Source organism: Bos mutus, chromosome 15, assembly GCF_027580195.1.
Source record: "Bos mutus isolate GX-2022 chromosome 15, NWIPB_WYAK_1.1, whole genome shotgun sequence".
In the NCBI taxonomy this organism is placed as follows: domain Eukaryota; kingdom Metazoa; phylum Chordata; class Mammalia; order Artiodactyla; family Bovidae; genus Bos; species Bos mutus.
In genome coordinates this window covers 9,463,239-9,485,589 of record NC_091631.1, presented here as the reverse complement: position 1 = coordinate 9,485,589, position 22,351 = coordinate 9,463,239, and positions in this window count along the sequence as shown.

The window sequence follows — 22,351 nt, the reverse complement described above, 5'->3', positions numbered from 1 at the left end:
TTTGTTCATAGTGATCTTCCTAAGGCCCACTTGACTTCACATTCCAGGATGTCTGGCTCTAGGTGAGTGATCACACCATCATGCTTATCTGGGTTGAAGACTGTAGAAAATAACTTATTATAAAGGAAATAGAACTTTGGGAGCTTCTGTAGTTGTGCTGTGTGAAGTGTAGAGGAGGCTGAACTGGAACAATCCAAGGCCACAGACTTCAGCCAAAATGGTTGCTTTTCTGTGTGATTTATATATTGAGATTTTTGCATATTTTACTTGAGAAGGGGGTTGCATTATGTTTTTTTGCACAAAATGATTTTGGAAATTATTTGCAATAAATGAATTGTGATACCCTGTTGGGGGCCGGCATGAGGCACTCTGCCCATGGCAAAGGTCATGAGGAAGGAGGCTCGACATACACAAAGGCGACATACACTCCTCGAGCCTCAGGAGTCCCCCTGGAAATTCTCGAGCATCTACCCCCAAAACCAGAGCCTGCCTACTTTACTACTTTGTGCTCTCACCTACACCTCTGACTTTACGGAGGGCTGCCCCCCACCACCTCTTTCGGAGAAGGAGTTAACTTAGAGCTCCAGTTAATAATAATTCCTGGGCATAATAGGAGTGTTTTAACCTACAAACTCCTCTGAAGTTTCTCTAGCCTGCCTGACAGGCTTGCCCGGCCACATGTGATTGCTCACAGTCTCCCAACCATGAGAGGCACGAGATGCTTTAAACCTTCTAAAAACAGGTTCCTTAGAAAAGTTAGAAAACCATTAGTATAAGTATAGTGGGCTGATTAGAAATTGTATTGGTGAAGGGTTTTTCATTTGTTGAGCCAATGTTTGCTGCTAAGTCTCCACATCTCCTACCCTTACACACATTAATGAATATATAGAAGAAATAAGTATTAACCTTTGATATTAATCACATTAGACCTTAGGCTAAGTAAATTCTTTCCTTAATTAAAACCCACTATACCCTCACCCTATATGAATGTAACTTTATTTGGGTGGCGTCTGTTTTAAGAATAATCACTCCTGGAGAAATAAGTGCCCTGGTTGACTGACTGCTGTCACAAGGAGAGGGTCATAAATTGTCAGCAGGCTCCCTGGCCAGAAGATGATGTAACATCCCTAAGACCTCTGTATACATTTGTATGAAGCACCTGACTTTGATAAAAGTCAGGACTGCTGACCCCGTGTGACTTTTGCATAACATCTCAGTGTATAAAAGTAGACCATGGAAAATAAAGAATTGGGATCAGTTCCTCAAAAGACTGGTCTCCCCATGTCTCTCTCTCTCAAACTCTGGCTGAGTCTCCATCTGGAGCGTGGAACCCGCCATGCTTACTAATTATGCCTGGGCTTCTAAGATCCGACTGGGGAGGCCTCAGTGTCTCCTCTCCTTCGGGAGAACGGAAGGACGCCTGTGGCCTACGTAAGTGGTGCAAACTTCTTGTCTTGAAGTTTTATTGGTCTCCCGTGTAAACCAAGCTACTCAGCCTCTTTTCTCCACTGAATTTTCCTGCTGAGCTATCCTCATTCTATTACTCTTTATATCTCTAATTAATATCTAATTGAAGCTATTGTATCCTGATCCTCGCCGATGCCGTCCCCACTTCGAATACCCTGGATCAGCCGGGGCTGGACCCGGCAATACCCAACTCTGAAAGTCTGGGCTTCTCTGATTTTGTGTAGTTTCCTAGGGCAGTGATTCTCAACCTAGCTACACAGTGGTGGTTAACAATGAACTCTGAGGGTTTTATTAGAAATAGCTAAACCTGCATATGTGTGAAACATTTCAAATCTGTTCAAAGGCATCCCATACATTATGTCAACTATTATTTACCTGAATTTTTATATATTTTAATAAGTGGGAGATAAACATGGATGATTAACAGTTCTTAACCTTATACACGTGACAACTGTTTGGGAATCTAACAGAAGCTATACATTTTCTCACCATAAAAGCACATATTCCAATACCTGACTTGTGTGTGTGTGTGTGTGTGTCAGTGTGTGTGTGTATACACTCATGCACATTCAGCTGACTGCTCAGGAACATCCACAGCAGTAGGCTGTATTTGTGAATACAACCTTTGACCACCACTGAAATACAAATTTATTTTTGCACATGGTCTGATAGTTAGGATGGAAGTGACTCTTCCTAAACAGGTCTAAATTGCTAAGCTCACCTGAGTCTACACACAACTTTGCCACCTTGAAAGATTTCATTCACCATTTTCCATCGAGCTTACAGTTGAAGGTGGCAAAGTGAAATCTGCTCATAAAGCATATGATTTCCCCAAACTTGTCAACAGTTGTGATTTCAGACTACACCATCTACACAAAACTGAGTGTTATTCTTCCCAGGACTAATAACAATATTGTGCCCAAAGAGACCCAGATCAGATTTTTTTGTCAATTAATTCTTACTTTTGAAAAATATCTCATTGGTGTCATTTCTTTTTCTTGGGAAGAAAAACAGGTGGGAATCCTTTCACTGTTTTTCCTTTCTAATTTGCTCTTAATGTGCTGATAAATTTACTGATGAGAAAGAATAGAACATCGCAATACTCAGTATGCAAATATACACCTAGTGACGAAATCCCAATAGTAGAAAGCACTGCAATGGGCTTGGGTGGGGAATGGGCATTGGAAAGAGGATATATGGTTTCTTCATCCAGGAGAAAAAGAGAACTAGTGAAATTAAACATGATAACTATATGTTATTAATTGGTGTCATCAAAATCCAAAAGCTACCTTATCTTTTAGTTGCATGTGTTATTCAAATTTGTCCTATAAAATGTATCATTACACTTTTACTCTTTCTACAAATGTTTTTCATATATGAAGAAAAAAGAAAACTACTTCTTTCTATTATTTCAGGTTAGATCCTTATTTAAAGCTTTGCCGTATTTGATACGCCTCCTGCAATGGCAGGGACACGATCACGCCTTTCAACCCTTAGACCCTCATTTTCACCTCATCAACATAAACTCTAGGGAAGATCCCTTGGAGAGGAAAATGGCAACTCACTCCAGTACTCTTGCCTGGGAAATCCCGTGGACAGAGGAACCTGGTGGGATATAGTCCATGAAGTTGCAAAGAGTCAGACATGACTTAACGATGAAACAGCAGCAGGAATGGCACAATCTGTTAGGCCTATATGGAACACAGTCTTTCTGTTTTTTATTTAAATTCCACATCAATATGATATATATTATTGTTTCCCCCTTCAAAGAGAAAATAAGAGTCGAGGTGTCAGAATCATTGCTTTCTGTACAAGTCCTTTGTGCAACTTATAAACTAGACATTTTAAGTCAAGCTACTGAAAGACACTTAACTTCCACCTACTGTGAAATATCCATAATATAGATTATTTTTAAAGAATAGGACACTCTATTGCCATCATGCCATAGAAAGAGATTGATAAAGCATCACTACTTCTGTAATCACTCAAACTTCAAACATTTCCTCCATTGAGTTCACTAACTCAATGTTTACTATCCTATAGGCAATAGTTCGGAGAAGGCAATGGCACCCCACTCCAGTACTCTTGCCTGGAAAATCCCATGGATGGAGGAGCCTGGTAGGCTGCAGTCCATGGGGTTGCTGAGGGTCAGACACGACTGAGCAACTTCACTTTCATTTTTCACTTTCATGCATTGGAGAAGGAAATGGGAACCCACTCCAGTGTTCTTGCCTGGAGAATCCCAGGGAGGGGTAGCCTGGTGGGCTGCCGTCTATGGGGTTGCACAGAGTCAGACACGACTGAAGTGACTTAGCAGTAGCAGACAACAGTTTGCTTGGCCAAGCTTATGCCCTTTGCTCATTCCCACAATGAAACATGTAGAGGATGTTATTTACTTTGAGTGAGACATCGGGAAGAGACAGGGACTAGGACATCCCTTCTCACTTTGCTGTTGTTCAGTCTCCAAGTTCTGTCCAGCTTTTTGTGACCCCACGGACTGCAGCACGCCAGGCTTCCCTGTCCTTCACTATCTACCAGAGTTTGCTCAAATTCATGTCCACTGACTTGGTGATGCTCTCTAACCATTTCATCCTCTGCCACCGTCCCCTTCTCCTTTTGCCTTCAATTTTTCCCAGCATCAGGGTCTTTTCCAATGAATCCATTCTTTGCATCAAGTGGCCAAAGTATTGGAGTTTAGCTTCAGTATCAGTCCTTCCAATGAATATTCAGGGTCGATTTCCTTTAGGATAGATTGTTTGATCTCCATGCAGTCCATGGGACTCTCAAGAGTCTTCTCCAGCACCACAATTCAAAAGCATCAAATTCTTCAGTACTCAGCCTTCTTTATGGTCCACCTCTCCTTTCCCACTTAGGCAGCACATTAAGAGAAAGGGAGATCAGGTAGCTAATAGGCCAAGGGTTGGATGCTGAACAGTCAAAAGGATAACATCAAAAGTCTTTCAAAAAGACTGTGTAGTATTTTTCACATACAGATTTCATTTTATTCTCACTGTAAACCTTTGTGGTCAACATGAGGAGGAGAAAACTGGGTTGCAAAGGAGGAATGTGTTCAAGGTTACATTTGATCAATTTATGATTTTAATCCAGACAACATTGACTCCAAAGCCTATTATTTTCCCCAAATTCAGGAAGGTGAGGAATGGGAAATTCCATGTAGGTGACTCATATTTCCTTTTGTAATTTTCATTTCTTGGAAGCAGAAACAACTGCAAATATCTTCCTGATAATCTAAAGGTCTGGGTATATATTTGCTTAATCAATGTTATTTATTATTTAAATGATCTCTGCAGTTATAAAATAAATTTATAAATCTAACCCATAAACAAAAGAAATTTTTTTCCCTCTATGCAATACCTTTTATTTGTTCTAGAATATTCTAAGATATGATGAGAGAGGTTAGTAAGCATACAAGGAAAATGATTCTATAACTTGAATCCCTTAGAGATGAAAGGGAGAACAGAAGGTCTAGAAATGCAGCAAAAAGAGACAACATCATCAGAAAGACTGAAGAAGGAATTAAAGTATAATAAGGTTGGAAGGACTGATGTTGAAGCTGAAACTCCAATACTTTGGCCACCTGATGAGAAGAGCTGACTCACTGGAAAAGACCCTGATGCTGGGAAAGATTGGGGACAGGAATAGAAGGGGACGACAGAGGATGAGATGGTTGGATGGCATCACGGACTCAATGGACATGGGTTTGGGTGGACTCCAGGAGTTGGTGATGGACAGGGAGGGCTGGCATGCTGCAGCTCATGGGGTTACAAAGAGTCGGACACAAATGAGCGACTGAACTGACTGAACTGAAGGTAAGGGATTGCCCTGACACTCCCCCAAAAGAAGGGTGACTAACAGACAAAACCTGTTTCTAAACTGTTTTCTTTAAAGGCACAATCTCAATAGGAAAGGAACAACGGTACTGACACTTTGGAATAACATAGTTTCAAAAGAAAAAAGTTGTATTACCGAAAAAGAGCAAACTTATATGTCTAAACTGTAGACATTATAAGACTAAACTGTAGAGGATTTAGAAGCCACTGGTCTGGCGGAGATGATTCTGAGCTTTTCAGAACTTAATTAATGAACTTCACAAATCACTAGCAATTAATTTGAAAAGGTTATCTTGATACACAGCAAAGGGAGAAATTGGGTATAACATCAACACTTACATAGTTATGGGATAGAGTTCATGGACTCTGTATAAGAATATGATAAGCCATTATCAGTGAAGCAGTAGGATATAAAAAAAACATTTGCCTGGAGAACACCATCATATTTCATAATCATTCATACCTACAGATTTTTCCTAGAAGGAATGATGCAGTCTCTAAATATAAAATATTATGAATCCTTATGTCACGGCCATTACTTTTATGTATCACTAAATTAGGCTTAGATATCTTTGCTCCATAGATACATGGAGATAAATAGATGGGATTTTATGTCTGGTGCATGCACAAAATGGCATCATCTGAATCATCCTAGGAAAAATCCTGACTTTACAATTTAACTTATGGGTTTTTTTAACACTACTGTCCCTACCTGGGAAAGTCTACTTAGTCTTTTTTAAAATGCCTTGAAGTTTGGTATTTATTTCCCAAGCATTTGGAAAGATGGTCCTTTAGGGAAGTCTTTAAAGTTAGACCTCAACTCAGTTACCTGATGCCTCTGAGATTATGAGCAAGCTACCTGAATCCTCAGATTTATGGTTTCCTCGTTTGTCAGTGGGAACTGTAAATACCTACTTCATTGGACTGGACATAAGTCCTACATCATAGGATTTCACAATGTATTACAGGGAAAAATCGTAGTCATTGAGATTTTCTAGAGTTAGGGAAAGAGATCCAGACTGGATACCAAAAGATCTGGGTTCAAGCCTTGGTTATGCAACATGAAAGTTATCTAGTTTTATGATATTACTTTTGTTAGACTCAGTGTGTGTGTGCATGCTCCGTCACTTCAATTGTGTCCAACTCTTTGCAACCCTATAGGCTGGAGCCTGCCAGGCTCCTCTGTCCATGAGGATTCTCCAGTCAAGAATTCTGGAGTGGGTTGCCAGAAGATCTCCAGGGGATCTTCCTGACCCAGCGATTGAACCTCTTTCTCTTATGACTTCTGCACTGGCAGGGGGGATCTGTACAACGAGCACCATCTGGAAGTCCTAGCCCCAGTGTCCACATCTCTAAAATGGAACTGACAGCAGCAGCTTTATGTCGTAGCCAATGGTTTTGATAATATATTCAAATGATGGATATGGAAGTACTTTGTAAACTGTAAAAGTGTTAGCCACAAATTCAAGGTAACATTAATGCAAAGGACAGTGACTATTCAGCAGACACATATTTTAACATCTGTGTTCTCACCAGAAATCCAATTATTACATTTCTATATTTACTATACCTACACTAATATTTTATATATATTTTAAGCGGTATTTTGTTCTCTGCTTCTTATCACATCATCACCAAGTCAATAAGGCACATCCTAAAAGAGTGAATTCCTAAAACCTATGGAGTATTAGAGTTGGAGAGAATGAAAAATACTATTTATATATTTTTATGTTTTTCTATAATGTATGAGGAGATTGAGTCCCAGAGATCCACTTATTCAACAGAGCAAGGTAAAAACATGACTTGAATCAGAAATACCAGTTTTGTGTAACTTTCAACTAACATACTATTCAAAAATATGGTTTTTTTCCCCCCTTGGGACTGTTGTAGTATGAAATACATGTTGAAATAATAGGACCAGTCAGAGTTTAAAAAGTAATTTTTGGAAATGAAAAAAACCCTGCAAGATTAATGTACTAGAAAATAGGACTTGACCTGTACTCAGGGGAATTTAATCTTTTCTCTTGGGATGACTTGCTTTCCTCCCTCCAGTTAGTTTGCCTTTTAAGCTAATTTTGTAGCTTCTGAGGTTACTATTTTCATTTTCCAATTTGTAAGCCCCTTTCCATTTTCCAGATCATTACCATTTAAGATGTTCTGATAATTCTTCTTGAGAACTCCTGAAGTAATTAAAAGAAATCCTCCGGATGGGTCCCAGGCCTTGGGCAGTTCTCATCAAATGCTTCAGGACTGGTGCGAGGCTCAGAGCCTTATATATACCCTGCCAGTGCAGTGCCTCATAAGACGCTCTCACTCATTCATCTGACAGAGATTTATTAAACGCCAACAGTGTCAAGCCTCCCACTTAGAGAGAGGGGAACAACAATTACCATGTGCCCTGATAAGTGCCGTGATAAAAGCATTCACCAGCTTTTGTGTGAAGCCCAACAGGAGAGGGCCAGGCAAGAAAGGACTCTTCGCAGAGCTGTGCGCCCTTCATAGGGCACATCGAGTGCAAATCCTGGAAGAGGGGTGTTCGGGACCTGCATGGTGTTTCATATGTCCAGGGAAAGGGTGCTTGCCCTTCCTTTTTCAGTAAAATAGTAAACCTTCTTTATTTTACTTCCTAAATATATTCAAAACCTATCCACTTCTCTTTCCTAATATGACCACTGTTGTCCAGACCTTCACCATCTCTTAACCTGAATTATTTTCCTTGGCATACTAATTGTTCTCTGTCCCCACTCTTGTTAAGGATAATTTATTCTCCTCTTAGCAGCCAGGATTATTGGTTAAAAAGCAAATCAGATCATGCTCAAACCCTTCATTAGCTATCCACTGAACTTAGAATAAAATTCATCTTTCTTGACATGACCTACCAGAAGCTATGATCTGGGCCTTTCCTCTTTTTTTTTTGTTTTTCCCCTGTTCAGTATGTTCAGAACAAATAATCTGTATTCTATTTCTAAAATACAATATATCCTTTCTTTCACACCATAGGGACTTTATACGTATTGTTTTCCTTGCCTGGAATGCCTTTATCCTAAACATTCACAAGAGTGAGAACTTCTTACTTGTAGTATGAAAAGTCCCATCACCTTCTCAATGAATCCTTATCTAACAATTCAATCTAATCTTACCTGCTCAGATTATATCACATCACCCTCCTTTTTGACACAGTAATTACCACTATAGAGATTCATTTATTAATTCATTTGCTTATTGCTTGTTTCACTGTGCTAGAATACAAAATCTTGCCTATGTTGTTTTCCATCATTTCCCAAATGCCTAGAGAGTATACAGCATATAGGAGGGAGGTCCTCAACAAGCATTTGCTGGATGAAATGTAGAAAAATGTAGTGGGCCAGCACTAGATAGAAAAGCCTGGAATATGTTGTAGTCACACTGATAAACAAGATGGACCCTCAACCAAAATGTGCTTCAGATGTCAACACAGATGATGCCACATACACCAGGTGGGTATGAAAATGTTTATTAATGATCTAATGAGACCTCTGAGAGGGAACAGAGAAGCGTTCCCAATCTGGCCCAAAACTGACTTGAGAGACCAAGGTCAGGGGACTCACGTGGGGGTTTTCACTGTGGTTGGGATGCAGTACTGGGTAAGGATTCTCACATGTGAATTGCGGCTTACACGGATTCAATCTTATGTCAACCAAGGGAGGCAGCACCCAGGCTCTCCTCACCCAGGCTCTCCTACAAGCTTGACCAGATATAAACAGATGAGAAGAAGGAGGGATGAGGATTAATACTTAGTAGAAATTCCAGCACTAAAAACTGGAGCCCGACTCTATTGCAGAAAGTCATCCCAAAGCGTTCAAACTGTATTAAAAGGTGTGCATGGGAGATTCTTGAAGTATTTTAATCATGATGAGATTTATATTTTAGAAGTATTGATCTGGCTCAATATTTGCAGAATCAAAATGCATAATGATTTCTGCAGTGTGGAGAAAAGTAACAGGAGCATGACACAGAAGATCAGGAGAATATTTAGGCTATTGCAGTGACACAGGTAGAGATGATGGGAGCTCTAAAACAGAGATTCTTGGAGGCTCTGAAAAGACAGTGTAGAGGCACAGGGGAAAACCCGAGAGACACGCAGTCCTCGTGTGATCAGTCGCTCAGTTGTGTCCAACTCTTTGGACCCCATGGACTGTAGCCTGCCAGACTCCTCTGTCCATGGAGTTTTCCAGGCAAGAATACTAGAGTGGGTTGCCATTTCCTATTCCAGGGGATCTTCCCAACCCAGGGATCAGACCTATGTCTCTTGTGTCTCCTGCATTGGTAGGTGGGAGGCCCATCATGCAATCCTTAGTGGGAAAAAATTATATTACCAGTTTACATTTCTTCAACATAATATCTGATTTGGATTCTGCCAAAACAACCATAGAAAGTTTAATAAGTAGCATAAGATAAAAAGGCCCCTTAACATGGAAAAGATTGAACCTATGGACCATTTTTGAAAATGGAGTCTCTGACAATTATAGCAGTGCATCGAGTAGATGGCATCAAGGAAAAGAAGTTATCATAGGGAAGTAACTCATAACTCAGGTGAATTTTTGAGCAGGCTCCAGATTACTTTTGAAATTGATCATTAGTGTTAGACTCATATTTGATCTTATATATGATCATATCTAAGATATGATCTTAGATACTTGATATTAGATCTTATTTCAAGTTCTGCTTCCTATTGAACTCAAATCTTAGACCCTTCCACTGGGACATGCTGAGCTGTTTTTACATTTACACTTGTATATAAGAAACTCTTAGAAACTTGACTCAAACATTCCAGATGCTGGCAAGGAAAGTGGGCCCTATTGACTTGTTCATAGTGCTATGCTCTGTCAAAGATGACAAAAAGAATAAAATCTCAAAAATATTCTGCTTGCTAGTACTGTTGTGCAGTTAATATGTGACTTTAAAGCTAAGTACTATGTCTCTTAAGGACTTGGATTTTTACTTCTACTGTTCAAATAAATTGTCTCCCTTTCTTCTGAATCATGCCTATAACACTCATGTCCCCCTGTTGCCAGAAATCTGCCAGGTGTTGTCAAGTTAGTTTTGTTGTCTCTATCTGGTGAAGGTAACTTAACTCCCAAGTGTGCCCTTAAAGACCTGTATAGCATTAACCCCCCGCCCCACCCACTTTGCTGAATTAGCTTTTTTTTTTTTCTGTAAAGCCATGCAGGAATTAGTAGAAAGACGTACGTAGCAAGGCAAACGTCAGTTGGAAGGTATACATAGCCAGTTTCACCTTCTTCTCATTAAGTGTATTTTCAGATATTTTACTTCACAGATTCATTAAATTTGCTCATTTTCACCAACAGAGACTGATAAAAGCCATTTCGCTATTTTTGTCTTTTTTGCTTTATCTTAAAATGAGTCAGTTGTATCAAACCAGAAACTTCCAAACAATTTAGCTGAGGAAAGATTTTGCTGAAGTTACCATAATCTCCATTTTTTGAAAGATGAACACTATTAAGAAAACCCCATTTATTAAGCAGCTATCTCATTTCATAATTTTTTATTCATCAAAATTATATTTGTACTCTTGAAATGAGAGCTTGTAATGAGCTATGTGGGATCTTCTTGCTAGGTTTTCCAAAACACAAAAACTCAAATGTTATAAAGGAAAAGTATATATATGATAGCAAAATATGTGTGTTTGTATGTATAGAAAAAAATAACAAAAAATCATATTATATACATTAAGCTAAAGAAAATTTGCAATACATGTAACAAAAATAATTATTACTGCACAATATACAAGTAACTCATCCAAACTGATCAGAAAACTGACAAACAAATCAAGGGACAACTGATCAGTTCAGTTCAGTCGCTCAGTCGTGTCTGACTCTGAGACCCCATGGACTGCAGCACTCCAGGCCTCCCTGTCCATCACCAACTCCCAGAGCCTACTCAAACTTATGTCCATTGAGTCGGTGATGCCATCCAACCACCTCATCCTCTGTCGTCCCCTTCTCCTCCTGCCTTCAATCTTTCCCAGCATCAGGGTCTTTTCTAATAAGTCAGCTCTTAGCAGCAGGTAGCCAAAGTTTTGGAGTTTCAGCTTCAGCATCAGTTCTTTTAATGAATATTTGGGACTTATTTCCTTTAGGATGGACTGGTTGGATCTCCTTGGAGTCCAAGGGACTCTCAAGAGTCTTCTCCAGCACCATAGTTCAAAAGCATCAATTCTTCAGCACTCAAATTTCTTTATAGTTCAACTCTCACATCCATACATGACTACTGGAAAAACCATAGTTTTGACTAGATGGACCTTTTTTTGCCAAAGTAATGTCTCTGCTTAATATGTTGTCTAGTTGGTCATAGCTTTTCTTCTAAGGAGCAAGCATCTTTTAATTTCATGCCTGCAGTCACCATCTGCAGTGATTTTGGAACCCTCCCAAAATAAAAACTGTCACTGTTTCCATTGTTTCCCCATCTATTTGCCATGAAGTGATGGAGATATATTTGCAGGTCACAAAAGAAAAATCTCAGTTGGCAATAAACATAATAACATATCCAACTGGAAAAATCATCAGAACAAAGCAAGCAAATGATGAAATTATATTTCCACAGTTAAAATGGAACACACTATCACACCTCTAAAGATATGAAAAAATGGCTATTCTTATACGTATATTGCTGCAACTTCCTTATAAATTGTATAGTAATATCCTTTAAAATTAAAATAGATATAACCTTTGATGCAGAAATAACAGTCTTAGGTCTCTGTCATATTGAAATAAAAGTACAAGTTGTCAACTCAAAGTACTAAAGGACGTTCTACTGGATCACTGTTTGAAAAGGAGAAAAAACTGGAAATACTCAGCAACATCAATAAATGAAGGGTTAAATAAAAATAGATAATGAATGAGTTACTGTATAGCTCAGGGAACTGCTCAGTGCTCTATGATGACTTAAATGGGAAGGAAATCCAAAAAAGAAGGCATATACATGTACATATAGCTGATTCACTTTGCTGTACAGTAGCACATTATAAAGCAACTACACTCCAGTAACAATTAATTTCAAAAAGTGTACTAGTTTATTGCTGTGAAAACTTATGCAGCTCCTTGAAAATATAATGCTTTAGGGTTATGGTTATTGACTTTAAGGGATGGCCACAATACATTAAGAGAGAAAAATCAATTTTCAAAGTAACATGTAAAATATGATACTGTTTCATCAAATGGAATAATCCCCATGTGTCTCTCTATAATTATATAACTTTCTGTGATGTGGAAGCAATGAAAATGGGGTAGGGGAAGATTTTGGTTTTTTACAACTTTATGTTATATCAGCAGTTTCAGTAAATAAAGCTTTGTTGTTGACTTTCTGGCTGTTGTTTTGTACCATGGGCAAGAAATTTAATAGGAAAAATACATTTAAGAAATCGTTCACAGAAAACTCTCTCTCCATTTCCAGGATTCTGAAGGGGTCAGACACTCCAGTTATGTGAATAACTGGAGTAAATAATCTTGGGTCCCTTATCTTTCAAAAATTTAACTTTACATGATACTGGTTTAATACTAACCTCCCCAAACTCTTCAAATTGATGCCATCAGCTCATAGCTGCTTCATTATTTTTAAGCAACCCTTCCACGCAGCTTGATTGAATATAAACTTTCCTCTAAATGTATATTTCCCTCAATTACCATTTGGTCTTTTTCTTCTAACATAAACTCTGAGATTATAGGTTTCAAGTAGAGGATATATTGATTCATCTAAACAGCACCAGCTTTTATGAGAAATGCAAGCACCCATCCACTTGGCTGCCATGGAAGCAGCAATTTCTGTACAATATCATCCTAACACATTTTTCACAGAGTTAAACTGCAGACCCTGGCTAGGATGATAAGACCCTTCCTCCAGGTGTACATAGTATTTGAGCCACAGAGAACAGCAGAATAGTCTCTTTTCGGTCATAAAACTATAATATAAAATTTGTGAGTCGTCAAAAACTAGGTTTCCTACCATGTGAATAAAGCAAAACTTCAGGGAAAGAAAATGAAGCAAAATTCCCAGGAATGGTAAAAGATGAAGAGAAGACTGATGGTACTGGAGTCCCTAATTGTTTCTGAGTCCCAGCACTACCCTGCAATCAACTGATTATTCAACTTTCCTTTGGGTTTGGTATCACTTAGAATTAAGAAGGGCTTCCTCAGTAGCTCAGTGGTAAAGAATCCACAATGCAGAAGGCTCATGAGTCACTGGTTTGATCCCTGGGTTGGCAAGATCCTCTGGCGGGGGGCATGGCAACCCACTCCAGTATTCTTGCCTGGAGAATCCCATGGACAGAGGGGCCTGGAGGGCTACAGCCCATAGGATGACAAAGAGTTGGACACAACTGAAGCGACCGAGCAAGCAAGCACAATTAAGAAAGGCCTAGCAAATATGGATCACGTGTTTTGTTACCTTTGGAAAGTCCTGTAAAGTCTAAGACAGAGTTTGATACACAGAAGATATCTGTACCATAGGTATCTAATCCATTAATCTGGACAATGACTCGATGGACATGAGTTTGAGCAACCTCCGGAAGTTGGTGATGGACAGGGAGGCCTGGCGTGCTGCAGTCCATGGGGTCACAAAGAGTCGGATATGACTGAGCGACTGAACTGAACTGAAAACTGAGATGAGCAGGGAGAAACGCAGAGTCCTGAAGACCTAATACCATCAGAGGAAAGAACCCAGGCAGTGGGCAGATGAAGTTCAATATGAAATTAAAAAGAACAGAAGGATTATTTAAAGCAGCCATAAAATAAAGAGACTAGACAATGCAAAGAAGAAAATTATAGCAAGGAAATCTGATATTCCATATGAAAACAAAAAGAACGACGTTGAAAAGGCAATTATATAAGACTAAACTTCCTAGTAAGGTGGCCTAATTTAATGAAGCATTAAAAACTCATAAAGAAGGCAAAGATTTTTGAAAGTTAATTATAATTATGCCTTGGAGATATTGTGGTTTGGTTTCAGACAACCAAAATAAAGCAAACATCCCAATAAAGGCAGTCACAAGAGTTGTTTCATTTCCTAGCCAGTGCATATAAAAAGTATGCTTACACTCTGCTATAGTCTATTAAGTGTGCGATAGTTATGCCTGAAAGCAACATACAAACCTTAATTTACAGATACTTTGTTGCTAAAAATTTCTAAACATCGTCTGAGCCTTCACTGAGGGTCTCTCGGCTGGCGGAGGGTCTTGCCTCAGTGTTGATGGCTGCAGTTAATCAGGGTTGTGGTTGCAAAAGTTGGATGGCTGTGGCAATTTCTTAAAAATAAGAATGGTGAAGGTTGCCCATACGGATTCACTCTTTCTTTTATTGAGCATTTAGAGGTCACTATAGGATTATTAACAGGCCTAAGTTCTATATGGTTGCGTCCTGTGAATAGGGAGCCTGAGGAGAGGGCGATGGGGAGTGACTGGATGGTGGAGCAGTCAAAGCACACAAAACGTGTATCAGTCATGTTCGTCGTCTTACGCAGGCACGTTCTTGGTGCACCAAAACAACACCAACACGCACATGAAATGTCACTGACCACAGATCACCACAACAACAACAGGGAAACTGTCTGAAATACCGTGAAACTTACCAACACGAGCCATGGAGACGCAAGGTGAGAAAACGCTGTTTGCAAACTGGTATCGATGGACTTGCTTGATTCAGCATTGTCACAAATCCTCAATTTGTAAAAACCACATAATCTGGGAAGCACAAGAAAGCAAAGTGCAATAAAACAAATTATGCCTGTATAGTTGGTTTGATACAGTATATGCTGGGGTATACCTGGCTAGTTTTATAGATGCTGTTACTTGTCTGTTTAAAAAAAAAAAGTCCAATACTGTCCTCCTTTTTATCTGCAACGAGTGGAGATTAAGGTTTAGTAGTATGTTCCCAAAGGGATCAAGAACCTTTCAGTATATTCGCCAATAAATGTTTTTTCATATCCATTCAAAAAATGTTGATTAAGTACCTACTCTGTGCCATATACTCTCCTAGGTATTACTTGCAAGATACTGCAGAATAAACCAAATTGAAGAGAACTTTCTTTCCTAAAGAAGCTTATCTTCTAGCAGATAGAGAGGAAAGCAAGCACTAAGTATAATATATGCTTGAAGAACCTAATGCATTCAATGATTATCAGTGTTTTTTAAAAGGGGAAGTTGAACAAGAAAAGGAGAATCAGGAAAGCCAGGTCTGTGAAGGCCAGGGAAGATACAATTTTAAGAAAGTTCCTTAAAATAGGCCTCAGGGAGAGGTGGCATTTGAGGAATGATCTGAAGAAACTGAATTAGTGAGCTATGTAGATATTTAAGGGAAGACAATTCCAGGCAGTATGTGTCCAGGGTCAGAGTTATACTCTTGAGTTCTTACAGAGAAGAGAATGACCAAGATGAAGAGAAAGAGGCAATGAGATCAGAAGAGTAGTAGGTGGGTAGAAAGCTATTACACGAATGACATACTTTGGTTGAAATGGGGAATCAAGGCAGGACTTTTGAGCAGGGAGTGGCAAGATTTGACTCAGGATTTTAAAGAATCTCTTCAGCAGTCATGTGAACAGAGTGTAAGGGACAAAGCAAAAATGAAGTGAGAGTACTTTGGAAGACAGATAATAATGACTCAAAGCGTAGTGGAAGCAGAGGAGATACAGAAAAAAACAGAAAGAGGAACACACGAAGTCAGATAAACACACATATCTAGACTGTGGAAAAGAGGTCCTGATGAATATATAGATTTGAGAGTCGTGAGTATAGAATCGATATAATCCTGAATGAAATCATGAAAAAGAGAGTAGAGAGAAAAAAGAGATAAGAAACAAGGTTTTATTCAAAGCAAGAAGATTGGGGGGAAAAAAGAGTTCAAAGAAGAGATTTCAGAAACAGAGGTTTTGCCCACAAACCTATCTATGTGTGTGATCTATCGATCACAAACTCCGGATGTCATAGTGGAAAAGATTCAGCAGTTTAGAGAGTGGACAGTTAGGAGAAACAAAGAGGATACACAGAGCATTAGAGTAAAAAGAACCAGGAGGTAAGGAATAACCAAGCTGTTTCAGGCTCCTTGTCATGACTGACGGAAAGGATAAGGTTCATGATGATATCAGTGCTGGTCAGGTGGAAGCAGACAGCACAGTAAGTGAGAGTATTATGAAGTCAAGAGTTGTGAGTTTCTGGAATTTTTCTCTTGATCCTCTCCATTGGGGAAGCAGGCTTAGTTCCAGGCTGTGAGCTATTATTATGGAGGGCATAAATCTAAGAGACATTATCTAAGAGCATATATTTAGAAGGTACTAAAGTACCAAGGTGAAACAACACGGAATGATGAACTAGCTAAGCAGCCTCCACATTGAGAGCAGGGCCATCTGACATTTCCTAAACCATTTCCTCCATTAATAGCTCATACCAATATTTTGTTAAGCTCTTTCCCCAGAGTCAGCTTAGACTGACTTCATCTCTGTGTATATCAGTTTCCCTCTTAGGAAAATGTAGTGGAAAATGTAGTTGAACCCTACCACAAAGGGTTGTTGGGACAATTATGAATTGGTGTTCACAAAGAAGCTAGTACAAAGTCAGAAAATTTTTAAATGTCTATAAATGTTATATTCTTGATATTATATATTCCACCAAAATAGCTTTCAAATCTGCCACCCTTCCAATTCTATATACTTCTACTGCTACTGCTTTAGTCCTGGTCCCCATCGTCACTCACCCTGAACTGCTGCAATATGTCTCTAAATAGGTTGTCAGCATGAACACTCCCATGGTGGCTCAGTGCTAAAGAATCCACCTGAAATGCAGGAGGCCCATATTCCATCCCTGGCTCAGGAAGACCCTCTGGAGAAGGAAATGGCAACCCACTCCAGTATTCTTGCCTGGGAAACCCATGGACAAAAGAGCCTGGTGGGCTCCAGTCCATGGGGTTCCAAAAGACATGACTGAGTCAATAACAACAACATATAGTCTTTACAGAAATGTCTGTTCAAATTACAGCCCATTTTGTGGCTGATTTGTCTTTATGGTTGAGCTATAAATAGTCTTATTATTCTGGATAAGTGTCCCTTATCAGATATATGATTTTCAAATATTTTCTCCCAATCAGCAGATTGTCTTTTCACTTCCTAAGGGCAATCCTTTGATGTAAATATGTTTTTTTTTAATTTTTATGAAATCCAACTTGTCTATTTGCTCTCTTGTCACTTCTGCTTTTGATGTCAGAATTAAGAGACTGTTGCCTACTAAAGGTTCTGAAGATGTACTCCTATGTTTTCTCCCAAGAGTTTTCTATTTTTAGCTCATATTTAGGTCTGTAAACCATTTTAAAATATTTTTGGAATAGAGAATAACATAGGGATCCAACTTCATCCTTCTGTATGTGACTATCCAGTGGTTTCTGGACTATTTGTTTTCAAAACAAATTTATTTCCCCTTAACATGGTCTTGGCATCCTTGTCAAAAACCAATTGACCGTAAACATAAAGATTTGTTTCTGGACTCTGACGTCTTCTTCACTGATCTGCATGTTTACCTTTATACAACTACCACATTGTTTGAGTTGTATCACTTTTCGAAATTTTCCAATCGTGATGTGTAAGCCCTCAAATCGTTCTTTTCCAGATTTTTTCTGTCTCTTTTTTTTGCTATTCTAGGTCCCTTAAAATTACATGTGAATCTTAGGATCAGCTGGGCTTCCCTGGTGGCTCAGACAGTAAAGCATCTGCCTGCAGTGCGGGAGACCCGGGTTCGATCCCTGGGTTGGGAAGATTCTCTGGAGAAGGAAATGGCATCCCACTCCAGTACTCTTGCCTGGAAAATTCCATGGACTGAGGAGCCTGGTGGGCTACAGTCCATGGGGTCGAGAAGAGTCGGACACGACTGAGCGACTTCACTTTCACTTTCACTCATTTCTACATACAATCCAGATGGGATTTTTGCTATGAATTGCACTGAATCTGTAGGTCAATTTGTAGAGTACATCATCTTAACAGTACTAATTCTTCTTATCTATGAACACAGAATGTCTTTAATTTAGGTCATCTTTAGTTTCTTTCAACACTTTGTAGGTTTCAGACTATACATTTTGTATTTTTTAGTGTGTATGAAATTTATTTCTAAGTATTTATTCTTTTTGATGCTACTATAAAGGGAATTAATTTTGTTTCTATGTTTATAGCTAGTATGCAAAATTGCAATTAATTTCTATATATTGAGCCTATATTTTCCAATCTTTCTGAACTCATTTATCAGTTCTAATAGATTTGTGTGGATTTCTTAGGAATCTCTCAGTACAACTTCATGTCATCTGTGACCAAAGATAGTTTTACTTCTTTCTTTTTCTTTGAGATTTGTTTTATTTCATTTTCTTGCTAATTGCTCTGACTAGAATCTCCAGTGCAAGGATGATTACATGTGAGTGCACATCACTGTGTTGCTTCTGATTTTAGGGAGAAAATGCTAAGTCTTTTATTTCTTAGTATGATGCTAGCTGTGGTGTTTTGTAGTTACCCTTTTTTCACATTGAAGAAATTCCTTTCTTTTCCTAGTTTATTGAGCTTAATATCATGAATTTTTCAAGTGTTTATTTTGCATTTATTGATATTATCATATGATTTTTATCTATTATTCTATTTATATAGTGTATTACATAAATTAGTTTTCAGATGTTAAACTAAACTTTTATTCCCAGAATAAATTCCAGTTGGTTGTGGTATAAATTTTGTTTTATGTATGTTGCTTGCTTTAGTTTTCTATCACCTTTCAAAGGAGTTTTGCATCTATACTTAAAAGAGACATTGATCTGTAGTTTTCTTCTCTTGTGATGTCTTTGTCATGTTTTTATATCAAGGTAACACTGACCTTGATATTCTGTATCAATAACAAGAATACAGAATATCTGTATTGACATTTTATATCAATGTATATTCTGCTGTTGTTGGATGGAATCTTCTATAAATACGCGAGGTACAGTGAGGTTACAGTGTTTTATGAGCCTTTCATTTCCTTGCTAACCTTCTGCCTACTTTGTTATATCCATTATTGAAAGTGTGTTATTTAAGTCTCCTATTTATTATTTCATTTTCGCATGTTCAGTTTAGCTAAGGTTTTGTTAACTTTGTTGTTTTTTTCAAAAAAATATTGCTTTTCCTTTCAATTTTCCCCATTTTTGCTTCACCTTCACATATTTTGGGGCTCTGTTGTTAGGCACATATATATTTACACTATTTGAAAACCACTGGACGTTTTCCTTTGGTTCTTTGAACATATTCATGACAGCTGGTTAAAGGCTTTGTAGTAAGCCTAATATCTGGACTCCCTCAGGGACAATTTCTCTTGCTTTTTTCCCTTGTGTTTAGGCCACACTTACCTGTTTCTTTACATGCCTTCTAACATTTTTATTTTTAAAACTGGACATTAAAAATACTTTGGCATGTAAATAATTATACTGTGGCAACTCTGAAAACCAGAACCCCCACATCCCACAGGGTTTTTGTGTTGTTGCTGCTTTTGTTACTGTTTGTTTAGTGAATTACTTTATCTAATTCTGCAAAGTCTGTATTCCTTACTATGTCTGACTACTGATTGAAATCTCTCCTTAATTATCTCTGCAGCTGCTGCTGCTAAGTCGCTTCAGTCGTGTCCGACTCTGTGCGACCCCATAGACGGCAGCCCACCAGGCTCTGCCATCCCTGGGATTCTCCAGACAAGAACAGTGGAGTGGGTTGCCATTTCCTTCTCCAATGCATGAAAGCGAAAAATGAAAGTGAAGTCATTCAGTCATGCCCGACTTTCAGCGACCCCACAGACTGCAGCCCACCAGGCTCCCCCGTCCATGGGATTTTCCAGGCAAGAGTACTGGAGTGGGGTGCCATTGCCTTCCTTGAACCAGGCAGTCTTTCACTCTTTGCGGTGGGGCTCTGATAGAATAGTAGGGTGCATCCTCAGCCCCTCAAGTTTACAAATCTGTCTCCACCTTTACTTCCCGCTTGTACAGATCTTTAAGGTCAGCAGAGGTGAAAGGACCTTTTTCGGTCTTTTTGGGTGGGTGCACTGCCCTGTACACATGCATGGCCTCCTAAATCCCCAGGAATATTTCAGAGCTTTCCAAAGCCCCCCATAGACATGTTATATACCAGATTTTTTCTTTTTTTTTGTCAGTCTCTTGTTTCCCTCAATTGGCAAAATTGCCTTAGGCAGTTGTGGTGTTAAACAAATGTCAATGATTATCAGCAGATGCCCTGAAAAAGGGAGCTTTTCCCACTGAGTGATCACTGAGTCAGATCAAAAATAAACAAGCTCTGTGAATAGCTTTTTCCAGGGAGCTGCCAGGCAGGTCAAATAGGGACAACTCTCCGAGGATAAGGCTTTTTGAGAGGCTCCATAACCTTTGCACGCCTTCCAAGGGCTGCTAGCCTTCTGGATTTCATAGCTACCATGTTTGCAAGGCTGCCATTTTCAAAGCTATCCAAGAGCTGGGGAGTGGGAGACAGGAATGAGGCAAGCTAAAACACACCAACTCATTGTTCATATTGAGTTTCAACTATTTTTCTTAATAAAACAGTCCTTAAATTTTTGCAAACCTTTGGTTAATCTTGAGTTCAGAAAAGCTGATTTTTGCAATTCTTGCCACTATTTCTTTTATAAAGGGGTGGGTTTTGATGTTCTGACTTTGTCATTCTGGAAACTCTTTTCCTAAAGCAGTATCTTTAAAAGATGTCTCAGTATTTAACTCTCCTTAAAATTATGCAATAGCTTCCCTTTAATTTTCAGGTAAAATCCCCAAAGTGACCTACAAAGCCCCCAAATAATCTGGCCCCTCCCTCCCTCTTAGTCTCAAACTTCATGTTCTCCCCTTGGACCTCCTTTTTCAGTCCCTATCATAAACCTTTTTCCCACTGGCCTTTTGCACAAATCATTTTTTCACCTATAACTCCCTCTTTCCCCTTTCCACCACTCATTCCTATCAACTAATTCCTACTTCTCAGTTCTCCCAGTAAATGCTACCTCCCAGGGAGCCTTCTCTGACTCACAAGCTAGATTCAATCTATCAAAGGCTCTCACAAACACCCAGCCTGTTTCCTTCCTAGCACTTACCATAATCGTAACAAAATGCAATTTGTGTATGTGTTGAATTTTAAGATCCACGATGGCAGAGATTTAATCTGGTTCAGAGGCAAATGTTCAATAAACCTTTGTTTAAAACAATGAATGAATAAACAGAAGAATAGAATATAAATGCATGGTGCAAATACCTGACCACAAAAGTAGTTCTATTTTGGTGAAAGGTGACAGAGGAAAGGGAAAAGCAACCTCACTTTAAAGCAGCTCTGAAGCTTCATGCACACGTTACTGCTTCAGTGAGTGCAGCTCCTCAAAATATCTATGTTGAAAATTAAAGAGGATTATAGTCTTACAATGAAAATCTTTAAGTCCCTCATTTTCTAAATGAACATACCCACTCCAGGGGAGCAAGGAACTTTTTCAAGAGTTGCCAGACTGCAAATTACACAAGGAAAAAAATTTTAAATACCGCAATGGCACCCCACTCCAGTACTTTGCCTGGAAAATCCCATGGATGGAGGAGCCTGGTAGGCTGCAGTCCGTGGGGTTGCTAAGAGTCGGACACGACTGAGCGACTTCACTTTCACTTTTCACTTTCATGCATTGGAGAAAGAAATGGCAACCCACTCCAGTGTTCTTGCCTGGAGAATCCTAGGGAAGGAGGAGCCTGGTGGCTGCCGGCTGTGGGGTCACACAGAGTCGGACACGACTGAAGTGACTTAGCAGGAACAGCAGCCCAGATCACAGTTCCAGAAACTGTCATAATTTGCTCTTCACTGTGACCCAAGAACATGGGTATCCTTGAAAAGCCCACTAAAATTCTCCCAATGTGCAGCCAGGTTTGGGAACCATTAGAGATAAAAAGTATCTTGTATCAGGTTTGTTCCTGTCAACCTTCCATTCAAGGTGCTCCAGTCCTTACAGCGAGGAATGTAACAAGATCTGGGGA